A 14,004-nucleotide genomic window follows, 5' to 3' on the forward strand; every position below is an offset into this window, starting at 1 on the left:
GATGTAATTACAGAAATCCACAATGCTTTAAAGACAGTATTGTAAGACACCTAAGGGTGAGTTCCTCTTTCTTCTCTGTCCACTGGTGATCTCACTTTTCACACTAGTGCATAGCTCCAAACCAAGTCTTTCTCAACTTGAAATCTAAAATGAGGGAGTATATCGCTAAAATGACACATGAATAAGAATTTTTTATTCAAAGTTCTCCTGCTAGTCTACAAACAGACCACAACCTAAGAAAAAATATGATTTCAGATGCCAATGAAAGATAAAATTAAAGCTGAAAAGCTGTTGTTATTAAGAATCAAAAGACTGACAACCATATTATAATGCCCCTGAGATATACACCATAATTGTTCTTTAGGACCATGCAAATAAAGATGTTCCCAGGGTTCTTGGTCTTTTTCCTCTTCTCTGTATTTTCTCCCTAGGCAACTGGTTGATGTTACTTATTCTAATATAAATTCCGATTTAAATGATGATTCCAGACTGAAATCTTTAGCCCACAATCCTTCTTAGTTCCAAACCTATGGCTTATAACTGCATAAGGAACATTTCCACCTTGGTATGCTGTATCATCTCAAAAGGCAAATGTCCAAACACTCTCTTTGTTTTTCCCCTAACATTGCTTTTCCTCTTACAGGCCCCCTTTCTCAGTAAAATGACCCACTATCCTTACAATTGCTTAAGCCAGAAGCCTTGTCTCTTCTCATTGCCTTGCCTATGCCTAATAAGTTTTAAAGATTCTAATTCCTAATGTACACTCGATCTGTCCCTCCTCTTCCCTCTTACTGCTACTGCAACAGCCTAACTGCACTGATTGCTCCCTCATTCAATTAATCCTATACGCTGCCACCTCAACTGTTTCATCTAAAACACAGCCTCGTTTCATTCTCCAAATCCAAAAACTTTGTTGACTCCCTATTATATACAGTACAGATTCTTTGGTAGAACACTGGAAGGTACTTTCCAATTTCCTGCTCTCCCTATGGAAAAAAAAAAACTGCACTTCAATGGAAAACTACTCACTGTCAGATTGATTCCATGGGAGCTATTCCATAAATCTATAAATTGTAGGCAAGTGACAAACATGCAATTTCTATCCTATCTAGTAGAAATTCATTGACTTCTTTCCCCTTTTATGGAAAAAAAACAACTTTGCTACCATTTACAACTTATTTCAACATTCCATTACTTCATATAAATGTGTGCTGTTTAAAAGTTTACATTTGAACTGCTATAACATGTGTTTGAATGATTTTAGCATTCTTTTTTTGTTTTTCCCCCCTGAAATGGAGTTTCACTCTATTGCCCAAGCTGGAGTGTAGTGGCAAAACCAAGCAATTCTCCTGCCTCAGCCTCCCAAGTAGCTGGGATTACAGGTGTCCACCACCATGCCCAGCTAAATTTTGTATTTTTAGTAGAGATGGGGTTTCAACATATTGGCCAAGTGGGTCTTGAACTCCTGACCTCAAGTAATCGGCCTGCCTCAGCCTCCCAAAGTGCTGGGATTACAGGCGTGAGCCACCGCACCCGGTCACATTCATTTTTGTTTTATATCTGTATGAGAGTCATGGTTTTAACCTTTTTCTGAAAATGATCTCTGAACACTCCCTTCTCCTTAAGCATTGTAAACTATAAGCATGCACAGTGACTCACAAATTTCATGCTCTTTTATGCCTCTTTACTTTTTACGCAAACTGTTTACCTGTAAAACCTATCCCCTATGATTAGGCTGGTAGTTTTGAAACAGCTTGAATGCCTTCTCCTCCTCAACTCTCCCCAGTACTTTCTATATATACTACCGCACTGTCTATATGGAGTTATGTCATTTTCCCCTCTCTCTGAGCTGTTCTGAAAGCAGGAACTGGCTTAATTTCTCAAACACCTAAATACCCAGCTCATATGTTTGCTCAGTAACAAGATATGCAGCACGCTCAAAATAAAATGAAAGGCTGTTTCTACTATAATGCAATAGTTTGAAAACTTCATATAGAACTAAAGTAGTAATACCAATGCTATAAAAAGCTTCTTCACCATACCAACACAAATATATTTTGAGTTTTAATAAATGCATGGAATTCAGATACTTCAATAGTGTATCACCCTTATTTTCCCTGAAAGCATTCTAACGTGCATCTAAAATTATTATTCAGGAATATTCTTTTATTCTTAATCCACACATTTTTAGAGGCCTATGTCACAAGTAGAAAATTAAGTGGATAATAGCCACTCATGAAAATCTGTATTACCATGGAAAGTAATAATGGGAAATGGACAACCAATATTATATTCTGTACTACATTCACTTTTATACAAACTAAAAAGCAGCAGCACTTGATCTCTTCACGCGAGATGCCAGTAGCACCCGCTGTACTGTGAAAACCAAATATGCATCCAGACATTGCCAAATGTCCCTGGAAGGCCCCAGTTGAGAAACACTGGTCTACACAAATACAACAAGCAATCATAATTCAGTGTGGATACACCCAGGATTTAATAATCCATTGAAAAATTACAGGAACGACTTCCTAGAAAAGTTTTGAGTTATTCAAAGGACAAAGTATTAGTCAAGACAAGGTCTTCCAAGCATGTAAAAGGTCTACAGCGGGGGTCCCCAGCCCAGGTCTAGTAGTGGTTTGTAGCCTATTGGGAACCAGGCTGCATAGCAGGAGGTGAGCAGTGGGCAAGCAAGCAAAGCTGCATCTGTACTTAAGCCGCTCCCCATCACTCCCATTACTGCCTGAGCTCCACTTCCTGTCAGATCAGCGGCGGCATTAGATTCTCATAGGAGCGCAAATCCTATTGTGAGGTGTGAAAATGAGGGATCTAGGTCGCACGATTCTTATGAGAACCCAATGCTTGATGATCTGTCACTGTCTCCCATCACCACCAAAGGGGACTGTCTACTTGCAGGAAAACAAGCTCAGGGCTCCCATTGTGTCTACATTATGGTGAGGTGTGTATTTCATTATATATTACAATGTAATAATAGAAATAAAGCGCACAATAAATGTAATGCACTTGAATCAACCAGAAACCATCCTCCTCCCACCCCTGTTGGTGGAAAAATTGTCTTCCACAAAACCAGTCCCTGGTGCCAAAAAGGTTGGGTGGGGACCACTGGCCTACAGGACAGAGAATATGGCTTTTCTTTTTTCCTTAAGGAGTTGCAATTTTCCAACTCCTAACTTCTCTAAACTCAGGAAGTAAAAATAGAAGCCTATAAATAGACTGGAAACAAAGCTTCTATGATAAATTTAGAAGTTATCTATATACTCCTCTCCATTCTCCACATATATTTAAACTTTTTCTCCTCTACATTTTTGGTCCATGTTAATGATTAAAGGAGTTGCTAATGGCTATTTTTAAGTCTCAGCTGTTGTTGAATCTCCTGCATAAGAATTTAGTAACCATCCTATACCAGACATCATAAGTTGCTTGACTAGAAAAGAGGGTAAGAACCCAGTTACAATAAAAGATCAAACCAGTTATTCAGGATGTAGACTACGGCTGAGGGGCTAAAAGGTAGCCAGGAGATTGCATTTGGTTTCAAGGCAGTAGAAATTATAAAAAGTTAAAAGAAGCTTTATCAAACCCAATATCTTCCCAGAATAAACTGTTTTAACATTTTCCCCCTGTACTTCATACCTCTACCACACTATTTCAGGTTGTCTTATATGGAAATAACCTGAACAGGCTCTAATGCCCCTTACTAAATGAGCTCAGAAAGAAACATAATTCATGGCACTTCCCACCTAGCATATGCCCACTGAAGTTTTCCTGAACTGAACTGGATACAAATTAGACAACATAATTTTCAGAGCTTCCTTCTTATTTCACAAGTCTATAGGTATATAAAAATTATCTTGGTTTTCCTGTTAAAACACTTCATAAATAAAATGCTAAGCCAGGCACAGTGGCTCGTGCCCGTAATCCTAGCCCACTAGGATGCTGAGACAGCAGGATTGCTTGAGGCCATGAGTTCAAGACTAACCTGGCCAAAACAGCCAGACCCCATCTCAAAAAATTAAAAATTAAAAATAAATAAAATGCTAAAGTCACTCAGTACAAGAGGGCCAAATAAGATTATCTTCCCTTCAACTAGCATTCTCTTAAAATAATAAAGTATAACTGATATTTTCAAAACATTATGATACACAGGTTTAAACAGTGAAAGTCCTAAAATTCCTGTTAGGTCACTGGTCTTCATTATTAACAACAGAAAAGTATTACCAACAGCACATGGTCATTACATAATAACTTTTTCTTTTTTAAAAACTGATGTATAACAGTTGTATGTATTTTTGGGGTATATGGGATATTTTGATACATGTACACAATGTATAATAATCAAATCAGGGTAATTAGGGTATTCTCTCTTCTTTGCACTGGTAACATACCGATTCTCTGCTAGCTGTTCTGAAATACACAACAAAATAATAACTACAGTCTCCCTTCTACACTATCAAAAAATAGAACATATTCCATCTATCTAACTGTATTTTTGTACCCATTAACCAACTTCTCTTCACCTTCCCCTTCCCCCTTGATAAAAGATTTATGGTAACAAGTACTTTGGTTTTATTGAACAAAGTAAGTTATTCTAAAAGTAAATTAGATGTCAAAATTAAAGATCTGGAAATGTATTAGTCAAGAGAGAGACTATATAATTTATTCGACATAACTTTCATGAGTTACATAAGCAATTTATAGTCAGGTTTATTAAAATAATGAGTTTTGGCTGCCCTTAAGTTGGAAAGAATTCTGGAAAACAAAATAAAAGCTGCTGAGCTTCGGTCATGTTATTCTGCACTTCTTGGCTACTTTATTTCCTTCTACAAAAAGCTGTAAAAGTGTACTAAGCCAGACACAAAAGGACAAGTACTGTATAATATCACTTGTATGAGGGACCTAGAACAGTCAAATTCAGAGAGAGAAGTATAATAATGGCCATGAGGGTTTGTGGGGAGGAGGGAACTGGGAGTTCATGTTTAAGGGGTAGAGTTCCAGTTTGGGAACATAAAAAAGTTCTGGAAATAGTGATGATAGTTGCACAGCAATGTAGATGTACTTAATGTCAGTGATACTTAAAATGGTTAAAATGGTAAGCTTTATGTTATATTTAACCAAAATGTTACAAAATAGTATTAAATCACAACTGTTAAGGCATGGCCTCAATAAATATCATACCCTAGTCATTGGTGAGAGTAACCTAGGGTGTAATACCATACAAATCTACATATATGACACTTTTTAGTGTATATTTTTGAATAGGTAATAGATTCAAAGGGTTTTCTGAAAATCTCATTCTTACCACTGAGTTTAAGGGAAAAAAAGTCGCCCACTTGTGATCCCCAGTATATCTCTTGAGAAATAATCACTACTACAAGTTTCTTCCATGTGTGGGAGAAACTTCCTTTTTCTAATTTTATTGAGGCATAATTCACATACAATACAAACATCAAATGTACAGTTCAATGGTCTGAAAAATATGTACAACCATGTAACTACCACAATCAACAAAAATAACGTTTTTACCACCCCAAAAGGTTTTTCTGTGCAATTTCCCAGTCTATCACTCCAATGCTCAGCAACCAAGGTACTTCTTCCTGTCCCTACAGATTAGCCTTTCCCAGCTGGATGTGGTGGCTCACGCCTGTAATCACAGCACTTTGGGAGGCCAAGGTGGGTGGATCACTTGAGGTCTGGAGTTCAAGACCAGCCTGGACAACAGGGTGAAGCCCCATCTCTACTAAAAACACAAAAATTAGCCAGGCATGGTGGTGTATGCCTGTAATCCCAGCTACCCAGGAGGCTGAGGTGGGAGAATCATTTGAACCTGGCAGGCAAAGGCTGCAGTAAGCTTACATTGTGCCACTGCACCCCAGCCTGGGTGACAGAGTAAGACTTACACCGTGACCGGCCCATCCACCTCTTTTAGAAGGACACTTAACGATATCTGGGTACAGCCAGACAATCCATGATCACCCCCTCATCACAAGACTCTTAACAATCACATTTATAAAGATCCCTTTCCCAAATAGATATTTACAGGTTCTGAGAAGTAGAAATAGGACCTTGATAGCTTTGGGACCATCATTCAGTCCACTACAATCTCTCACTGACATGTTAGGCCACCATAACCTCCACTCTATTTGGCACTCCTCTAGAGATGCTCTCCTCACCCCAACTGAGCTCTGATACCCCACAACAGGCTACTTTTCTGCACATAAGCTTTTCATCAATCTTCTTAGGCTGCAACTTCCCACATGGGGCCACCTTTCTACTCTTCTCTTCCTGCTTAGGCTTTGACATCTCATGCCATCCTGTCCTCCTGGACAGCCTCTTCTCCCCACTTATGATCTGACACCTATACCTGGGCAACCTTCCACAAGGACACCCTTTTCAACATGCTTAGGCTCTGAAACCCTGCACCTGGTCACCCCCATGCACAGATGCCCTCATTACCTGGCTTGGTCTCTGACAGCCCTGTACACAACCACCTCCATGAATTTACCTCAGGTTTCACCACCCTACTCTGCCAGGCCTCATTAACATGAGCCTACCCTGCCTGGACTCCCACACCCCATGCCTCTCTCTATTCCCTGCCTTTACACTCCAAAACCCTGTACTAGGCTGCCTTCCCATAGACACACCCTCCTCATCCTACTTAGGCTCCTGACATACAGTGCCAGGTTGTTCCCACATGGTCCCCTTCTCGATCCTGCTTAGGCTCAGGCACCCCAAGCTCAGCTACACTCCCGTGGAGATATCTTTCTATAAGAAGCAGTGAATCCAGTTAGGCTACCCATTCATGGTGATGCTTTCAAGGTACCTTGAACTGTTCCAAACTCCTGCTCTAGGTCTATCTCTTTGCAGATGCCCTCCCCATTCCACTACCATTCTGCATGGACACTTCCTTACTCCACACAGACTTTGATGGCCCATGCTAGGCCTCGCCCTGCTAAAAGGACTCTCCACCTACCCACATGGTTACACCACCTTATGTCAGGCTACTCCTCTCTCCCATGTGGACACCATCCTCATCCCTAAGGCAGGCTCCAAAGTCTTGCTCTAGTGCACATGCCCATTGTGCTCAGGCCCACCTCATGGCATTAGGAGTGAATTTTTTCAAGAGAAGGAAAGAGGAGCAACAATCAGAACTTAGTTTTGTTATCACTAAATTGGAAATACATGGTTCCCTTTATCTTTCATTAAGATCATTCTTTGCTGTATTTTCTGATAATTGAGAAGTCTTTTATTAATTTTGTATCTACAACTTTATTAATATCTCTAAAGTTCTATTCCTTCAGAAAGGTATCTGTTAATCTTCTTACCGATAATAAACAATGATAATGCTAAAGACCTCCCTTTACCTTCCTTTGGCCATTGCTATGGTTTGGATGTGTTTTTGTCCCCACCAAAACTCATGAAGTTTAACTGCCAGTACAACAGTGTTGGGAGATGGGGCCTAACAGGAGATGTCTGAGTAAAGTGGGCAGATATCTCCTAAACAGATTAATGCCTTCTCACTCTCGTGAGACTGGATTAGTTCTCATAGGTACGGATTAGTTCCTACGATAGTGTAATGTTAAAAGGGAGGTTCTTTCTGTTTGGTTCCTCTTTCCACGTGTCTGCTTTAAACTTCTTTGCCATGTTTTGACCCAGTGCATGGTCTCATCAGAAGCTGAGCGTGTCCCATGAATCTTGAACTTCCCAGGCTGCAGAACCATGAGCTAAGTAAACCTCTTTCAAAATAAATCACCCAGTCTCAGGTACTCTGTTACAGCAACACAAAATGAACTACGACAAGCACCAAACTTGAATAGTCTATCTCTATCACCATTTGTTACCTCTACATGTTGAAATATACCTATCTTTATATTACAGATGATTTCTCAGCTTTAACCAGTATCTCTGGATCCCTGCATATAAAAGAAAATTAGTCTTCCCCATTACTTCCTGACTTTGGTTAATTACTTCTATATCGTCAAGATTCTTGACACTTCTGTTACATTATATTTAGTAAAATCAATTTCCAGCATTTTAACTACAGTTATACAATGAAACAAAATCAATGCTCAATGTCTGTCCTGTCACAGCTTTTCCATTTATGTCTCAGTAGGCTGAATTTCATTCCTGATTTCAGTCTTTCTCCTCCAGGGAAAAGGTTTTTGGAAAAATATTCCAAGTTCTTGCTAGTTTAAAAATATTTGTACAAGTGTCAGTTGAAGACCTTTGGAATGGGTGTAAAAGTTTTATATCACAGTTTTTTTTTTTTTTTTTTGAGTCTCACTCTGTTGCCCAGGCTGAAGTACAATGCCGCGATCTCAGCTCATCACAACCTCTGCCTCCCAGGTTCAAGCAGTTCTCCTGCCTCAGCCTCCTGAGTAGCTGGGATTATAGGTGCCCACCACCATGCCCAGCTAATTTTTCTACTTTTATTAGAGACAGGATTTCACCATGTTGGTCAGGCTGGTCTCAAACTCCTGACCTTGTGATCCACCCGCCTTGGCCTCCCAAAGTGCTGGGATTACAGGTGTGAAACACTGCGCCCAGCAGGTCACAGTTCTTTACTTGAGGACTTTGAAGATATTGTTATGTTACTTTCTGTGTTGATGGTGATGTGAAGAACCATGAAGCCAATATAGGTTGCTTTAGATCTTAAGTAATTTACTAGGCTCTATTTTACTATTAATAATTATTTATTAATTTATCCTGGAACACCGTATACTCTTTCAATGCACACTTACGGATTTAATTCTAGTTTCTTCTAGAAATGTCTAACATTTCTTTCTGTTCCATTATACGGTTCACATCTTAAGGGACACCAATTATATGTATACTGAGTCTTCTTTTGCTATTACTTCCTCATCACACTTCAAATCTCCTTTGCTCACTTCTGTTTCACTTAGTTTTTTCCTCAATCCTGACCTCTATGTCCTTTTTTTTTTTTTTTTTTTTTTTTGAGACCGAGTTTCACTCTGGCTGCCCAGACTGGAGTGCAATGGCATGATCTTGGCTCACTCTGCCTCCCAGGTTCAAGCGATTCTCCTGACTCAGCCTCCCAAGTAGCTGGGACTACAGGCATGCACCACCACAGCTAATTTTGTATTTTTAGTAGAGACGGGGGTTTCTCCATGTTGGTCAGGCTGGTCTTGAACTCCCGACCTCAGGTGATCTGCCTGCCTCGGCCTCCCAAACTGTTGGGATTACAGACCTGAGCCACAGCACCTGGCCCTCAAAGTCCTTCATGGCTTTTCAGCAATGTCTAGAACACTTTTGCTATTTTCAATGAGATCTCTCAGGATTTTTCTCTTATACTGCTTTCCTGAACTCTGCCTGGTCACTTTTACACCCTTTCTGTTATTCGTTATTTCTTCCTTTAGTCTTAGTATTTTTGCTTTCTGCTCTTGTTCTACAGAGGTCATTTTTAAATAAATTCTTTCAATTTTTGTACAAAAGTGTTTCTGAGCAGTGTTTTTCATCTGCTTTCTTGATTTGTGCTATTTTCTTGGAATATCTGTGTATAAATACTATGCCGTTTCTTTTTTGATTATGATATCACTGAAGGAGTGCTTCTTGAACCAGTTTTTTGAGTGAGGTGTTAGAATAGCACTCTAGACTAGCAGGAGGCCTGACTTTCCTTAAGCCATGTTATGTGCCCAAGGGCATGCGTTTCTTTTACTGACACAAAGATTACCAGTTAACCAGACTACTAAAACATCCACAGCATCTCCTCTGTCTTGCAGCAGAAACAAAGACAGCAATGTGCATGTTTTCTGGCAGAGTCCCACCTCCTTTGCCTCTCCCAAGGTATTATTCACATAGTTTAACACAGTCAGCTTGTATACTCCACACCTGTGATTATTCCAAGAGAATCCCTAGTTTTGTCCCTTCAAGTTATGTCAACCTCTTGTGAGAACACTGTCCTTTGCAGGTCTACTTATGTTTACACCATGAAAATCTAAGTATCCATTCTCAATGTTCTCCCTCTCCTGGGTCCCATTCTGTTTTGATTCTGGTTATAAGTGTTCCCTATTTTTTAAGACACTGGAAAGATCCTATTTCCCATATTCCTTGTAGATTTTGGCTGGTTTTAGAGAGTAGAAACATCAGAGCCATCTTCACAGTACCATCCCCAAACCAGAAATCCTCTAGATTAGACACACACAAGCACACATCTGTGGGTATGCATGGACTTGTTAAAAACAGAAAAAATTTTGAACTAAAAGAATAAACATCTCAGGCTCCTGGCACTAGCACATCACGGCTTAGTACTCTCTAATGGCTTGTGATTTTAAAATGAAGTCAGCTCCACCTCTGTTGCACAATACACTGCCACCGTGGGCAAGTTAAGCCGACTGGGTTGTAACAGCATAGTTTTGTCTTCAGCGCCAAGGTCAGTCCTCAGGAAGTTAAATGAGCCCTATCACAGGTAATGTATCATCATATTCTACATATTTTAATCTATTTTTAATATGCACAAAATTTTTAACTTTTTTTCAGTCACATATGCCATGTGGCTCAAGAATCAGGTGAACAAGGCTTTTATTAAAACCAGTAATCAATCGTCTAGCCATGTTCTCCACCCAACATCACCATTTCTCTCTCCCCAGAGGCTATCTCTTCCATTTCCTCTTAGTTATCTCCTGTATTTCTTTTTTGGTATTATCTACCTCAAATCTGTCCAACTTGCAGCCCACAATGACTGTGAATGCAGTCCAACACCAGTTTGTAAACTTTATTAAAACATGAGATTTGTTTTGGTTATTTTTTCTTTTTTTTGGCTCATCAGCTCTCATTAGCACATTTTAAGTGTGATGCAAGACAATTCTTCTTCCAGTGTGGCCTTGGGAAGCCAAAAGATTGGACACCCCTGGCCAGGCACGGTGGCTCACGCCCATAAACCCAGCACTTTGGAAGGCCAAGGCAGGTGGATCACTTGAGGTCAGGAGACCAGCCTGGCCATCATGGTGAAACTCCGTCTCCACTAAAAAAAGAATACAAAACAGTTAGCCGGGCGTGGTGACCGGCGCCTGTAATTCCAGCTACTCAGGAGGCTGAGCCAGGAGAATCACTTGAACCCGGGAGGCAGAGGTTGCACTGAGCCAAGATCGCGCCATTGCACTCCAGTCTGGGCAACAATAACAAAACTCTGTCTCAAAAAAAAAAAAAAAAAAAAGATTGGACACCCTTGATCTAAATATTGCCAAAAAACAGGCTTAGAGTACTCCTTAATTTCTTTTTAGTTTTACACATTATCTCTGACTTCCTCCTCCATCTCCAGAAGATGTCAGAGACCTGAAAAGGAGGAAGTCAGAGATAATGTGTAAAACAAAAAACAAGTAGCACTGTAACCATGTACAAATTATATGCCTGCACACACTTCTGTCCCCTCACCTACAATACCGTTACATCACAATTTTGGTTATAATCAATATTCAGCGTTTGCACCATTATGATCAAGTCAGTCAGCCAGCATTAGCACCACTATGATTTGTTATCCATTGCCCAGATGTGAAAATTTTAATTTTCATATGCATTCGGAAGTTTAATAATTGTCTCATAAGGCTTAATTCAACCCCAAACCATTTGTCAGTTCTCTCAATCTCTTCTGAATATATCAAACGCAACAGTGGTCTTGTATCTTCAAGACATTTTCCCTAGAGCCTTGGGGCTTCCTCCAGTCTGGACTTGTCCATACATGGTGCTCAGCTATTATGTTGTGTTTTTCTCCCTTCACCACCATCCTGGGGATTTCCTTCATTATTTTATGATGGATTCTCATTTTCCCTAAACCTCATGCTTTCCCTCTTTCTTTACTCCCATGTTTTAATGGAGCACATCTTCCAAAACTTTTGTGAGATAAATTCTGAGACTGTAAGTGCCTGAAATTATCTTTCCTCAAAATTAAATGATAGTTTGTGTCTAGAATTCAACATTAGAAACCATTATCCCCCAAAGTCTGAAATCATTTCTCTGGTGATTTTCTTTTACTCACAATTCTAATGAGATATAATTAGCATACCACATAACTCACCTATTTAAAGTACACAATTCAAAGGTTTTTTATACATTCACAGAGTTGTGACACTATCACAACCTAATTTAGGACATTTTCATCACCCCACGAAGAAACTCTATACCCATTAGCAATCACTCTCACTCTCTTACCTGCCTAAAATGTTTCCCCCAATCCTAGGAAACCACGAATCTACTTTGTCTCTATGGATTTGCCAACTTTGGACATTTTATATAAATGGAAATCATGTAATACGTGGTCTTTTCTGATTGGATTCTTCCATGTAACACAATGTTTTAAAGGTCCTTCAGTACTTCATTTTTCATTGACAAATAATACACCACTACATGGATATACTATTTTATGTATCCATTCATCCACTGATTGGACATTTCGCCTGTTTTTCCCTTTTGGCTATTATGAATAATGCTGCTATGAGCATTAGTGTATAACTTTTTGTATGGATGTTTTCATTTCCCTTGGATAATTCTATGTTTAACATTTGAGACACTACCAGACTATCTCCAAGAGAACTGTATCATTTTACATTCCAATCAGTACTGTATTAGGGCTCCAGTTTCTTCCCATCCTTGCCAACACTTTTTATTATTTTTTATTAAAGCAATCAAGTTGGTGGGCTGCAGTAACTTTTCATTTTGATTTGCATTTCCCTGAAGATTAATGTTGTTGCACATCTTTTCATGTACTTTTTGTTCATTTGCATATCTTATTTGAAGAAATATCTGTTCAAATCTCTTGCCCATTTTTTCATTCAGGTTTGCTTTTTTTTTTAATCTGGGTGTAAGATTAATGCCTATGTTTTAAGAGTTCTATAGCTTTAGTTCTTACATTCAAGTCACTGATCCATTCTGAGCTGACTTTTGTATATGACCAGCAGGGGCGATAGGGAGTAACCAACTTTATCCCTCCAGCATGTGGACATTCAGTTGTCTTAGCATCTCTGATGACATTTCTTTCCTCATTGAATTGTCTTGACACCCTTGTCAAACAGCAACTGAGAATATGAGTGTTCATTTCTGGGCTCTCAATTCTATTATATTCCACTGATCTGTATCTATCCAGAACTACACTGTCTTCATTGCTATTGCTCTGAGGAAGTTTTGCATTAGGATCTTTGTTTTCGCTTCGTTGACTTCTAATTTCCACTGCTGCTGCACATGTGGCATTCTGTCTTGATTCTGTGTATGTAACTCGGTTTTGCCTCTTTTCTCTTAGGATCTTCTATTTGTTGCCACTTTCCTAAAGTTTCATAATGATATGCCACCTCAATACAAGTCAGTTTTCATTCTAGTTGTGCTGGATGGCTCTTTATTGGCTCTTTCAAACTGAGCATTCATATCATCTGTCTCCAGGAAATATTCTTACGTTTGTTTGTCTGTTTTAAAAAGACAGGGTCTCTCTCTGTCATCCAGGCTGGAGTGCAGTGGTACAATCATAGCTCACTGTAGCCTCGACCTCCTGGGCTCAGGCAATCCTCCCACTTTAGTCTCCCAAGTAGAAAGGACTACAAGGCATGTGCCACCACACCTGGCTAATTTTTTAATTTTTTGTAGAGATGGGGACTCACTATGTTGTACAGGCTGGTTTCAAATTCCTGGCCTCATGCAATCTTCCTGCCTTGGCTTCCCAAAGTGCACTAGGATTACAGGCATGGGCTACCACATCCAGTGATTTTTTTTTTTTTTTTGGCTTCTATTTTCTGATCCATATTTCTGAAACAACTTTTATTAGTTTATCCTTTGTTTTATTTACTTACCTTTATTAGATGGTAGACCTTTCGCGACTAAGCCTAGTTAATCTTTATCTTTCCTATTTTCAACCTTTTCATTTTTGACTCTTAAGATTTCTGCAACTTTGTGTTCTAAACTTCCTACTTATTTTTGTCATTTCTGCTCTTCTAAGTTCTGGGATACATGTGCAAAACATGCAGGTCTGTTACATACATATACATGTGC

General features: G+C 39.4%; 1 protein-coding gene across 6 annotated transcripts in view; it reads right to left on the minus strand.

Moving 5' to 3' along the window:
• Window positions 1-14,004, minus strand: part of LOC105498761 (N-alpha-acetyltransferase 35, NatC auxiliary subunit) — an 89,499-nt gene that overhangs the window by 32,194 nt on the left and 43,301 nt on the right. The gene's annotated exons all lie outside the window — the stretch shown is intronic.

Source organism: Macaca nemestrina, chromosome 14 (genome assembly GCF_043159975.1).
Source record: "Macaca nemestrina isolate mMacNem1 chromosome 14, mMacNem.hap1, whole genome shotgun sequence".
Lineage (NCBI taxonomy): Eukaryota > Metazoa > Chordata > Mammalia > Primates > Cercopithecidae > Macaca > Macaca nemestrina.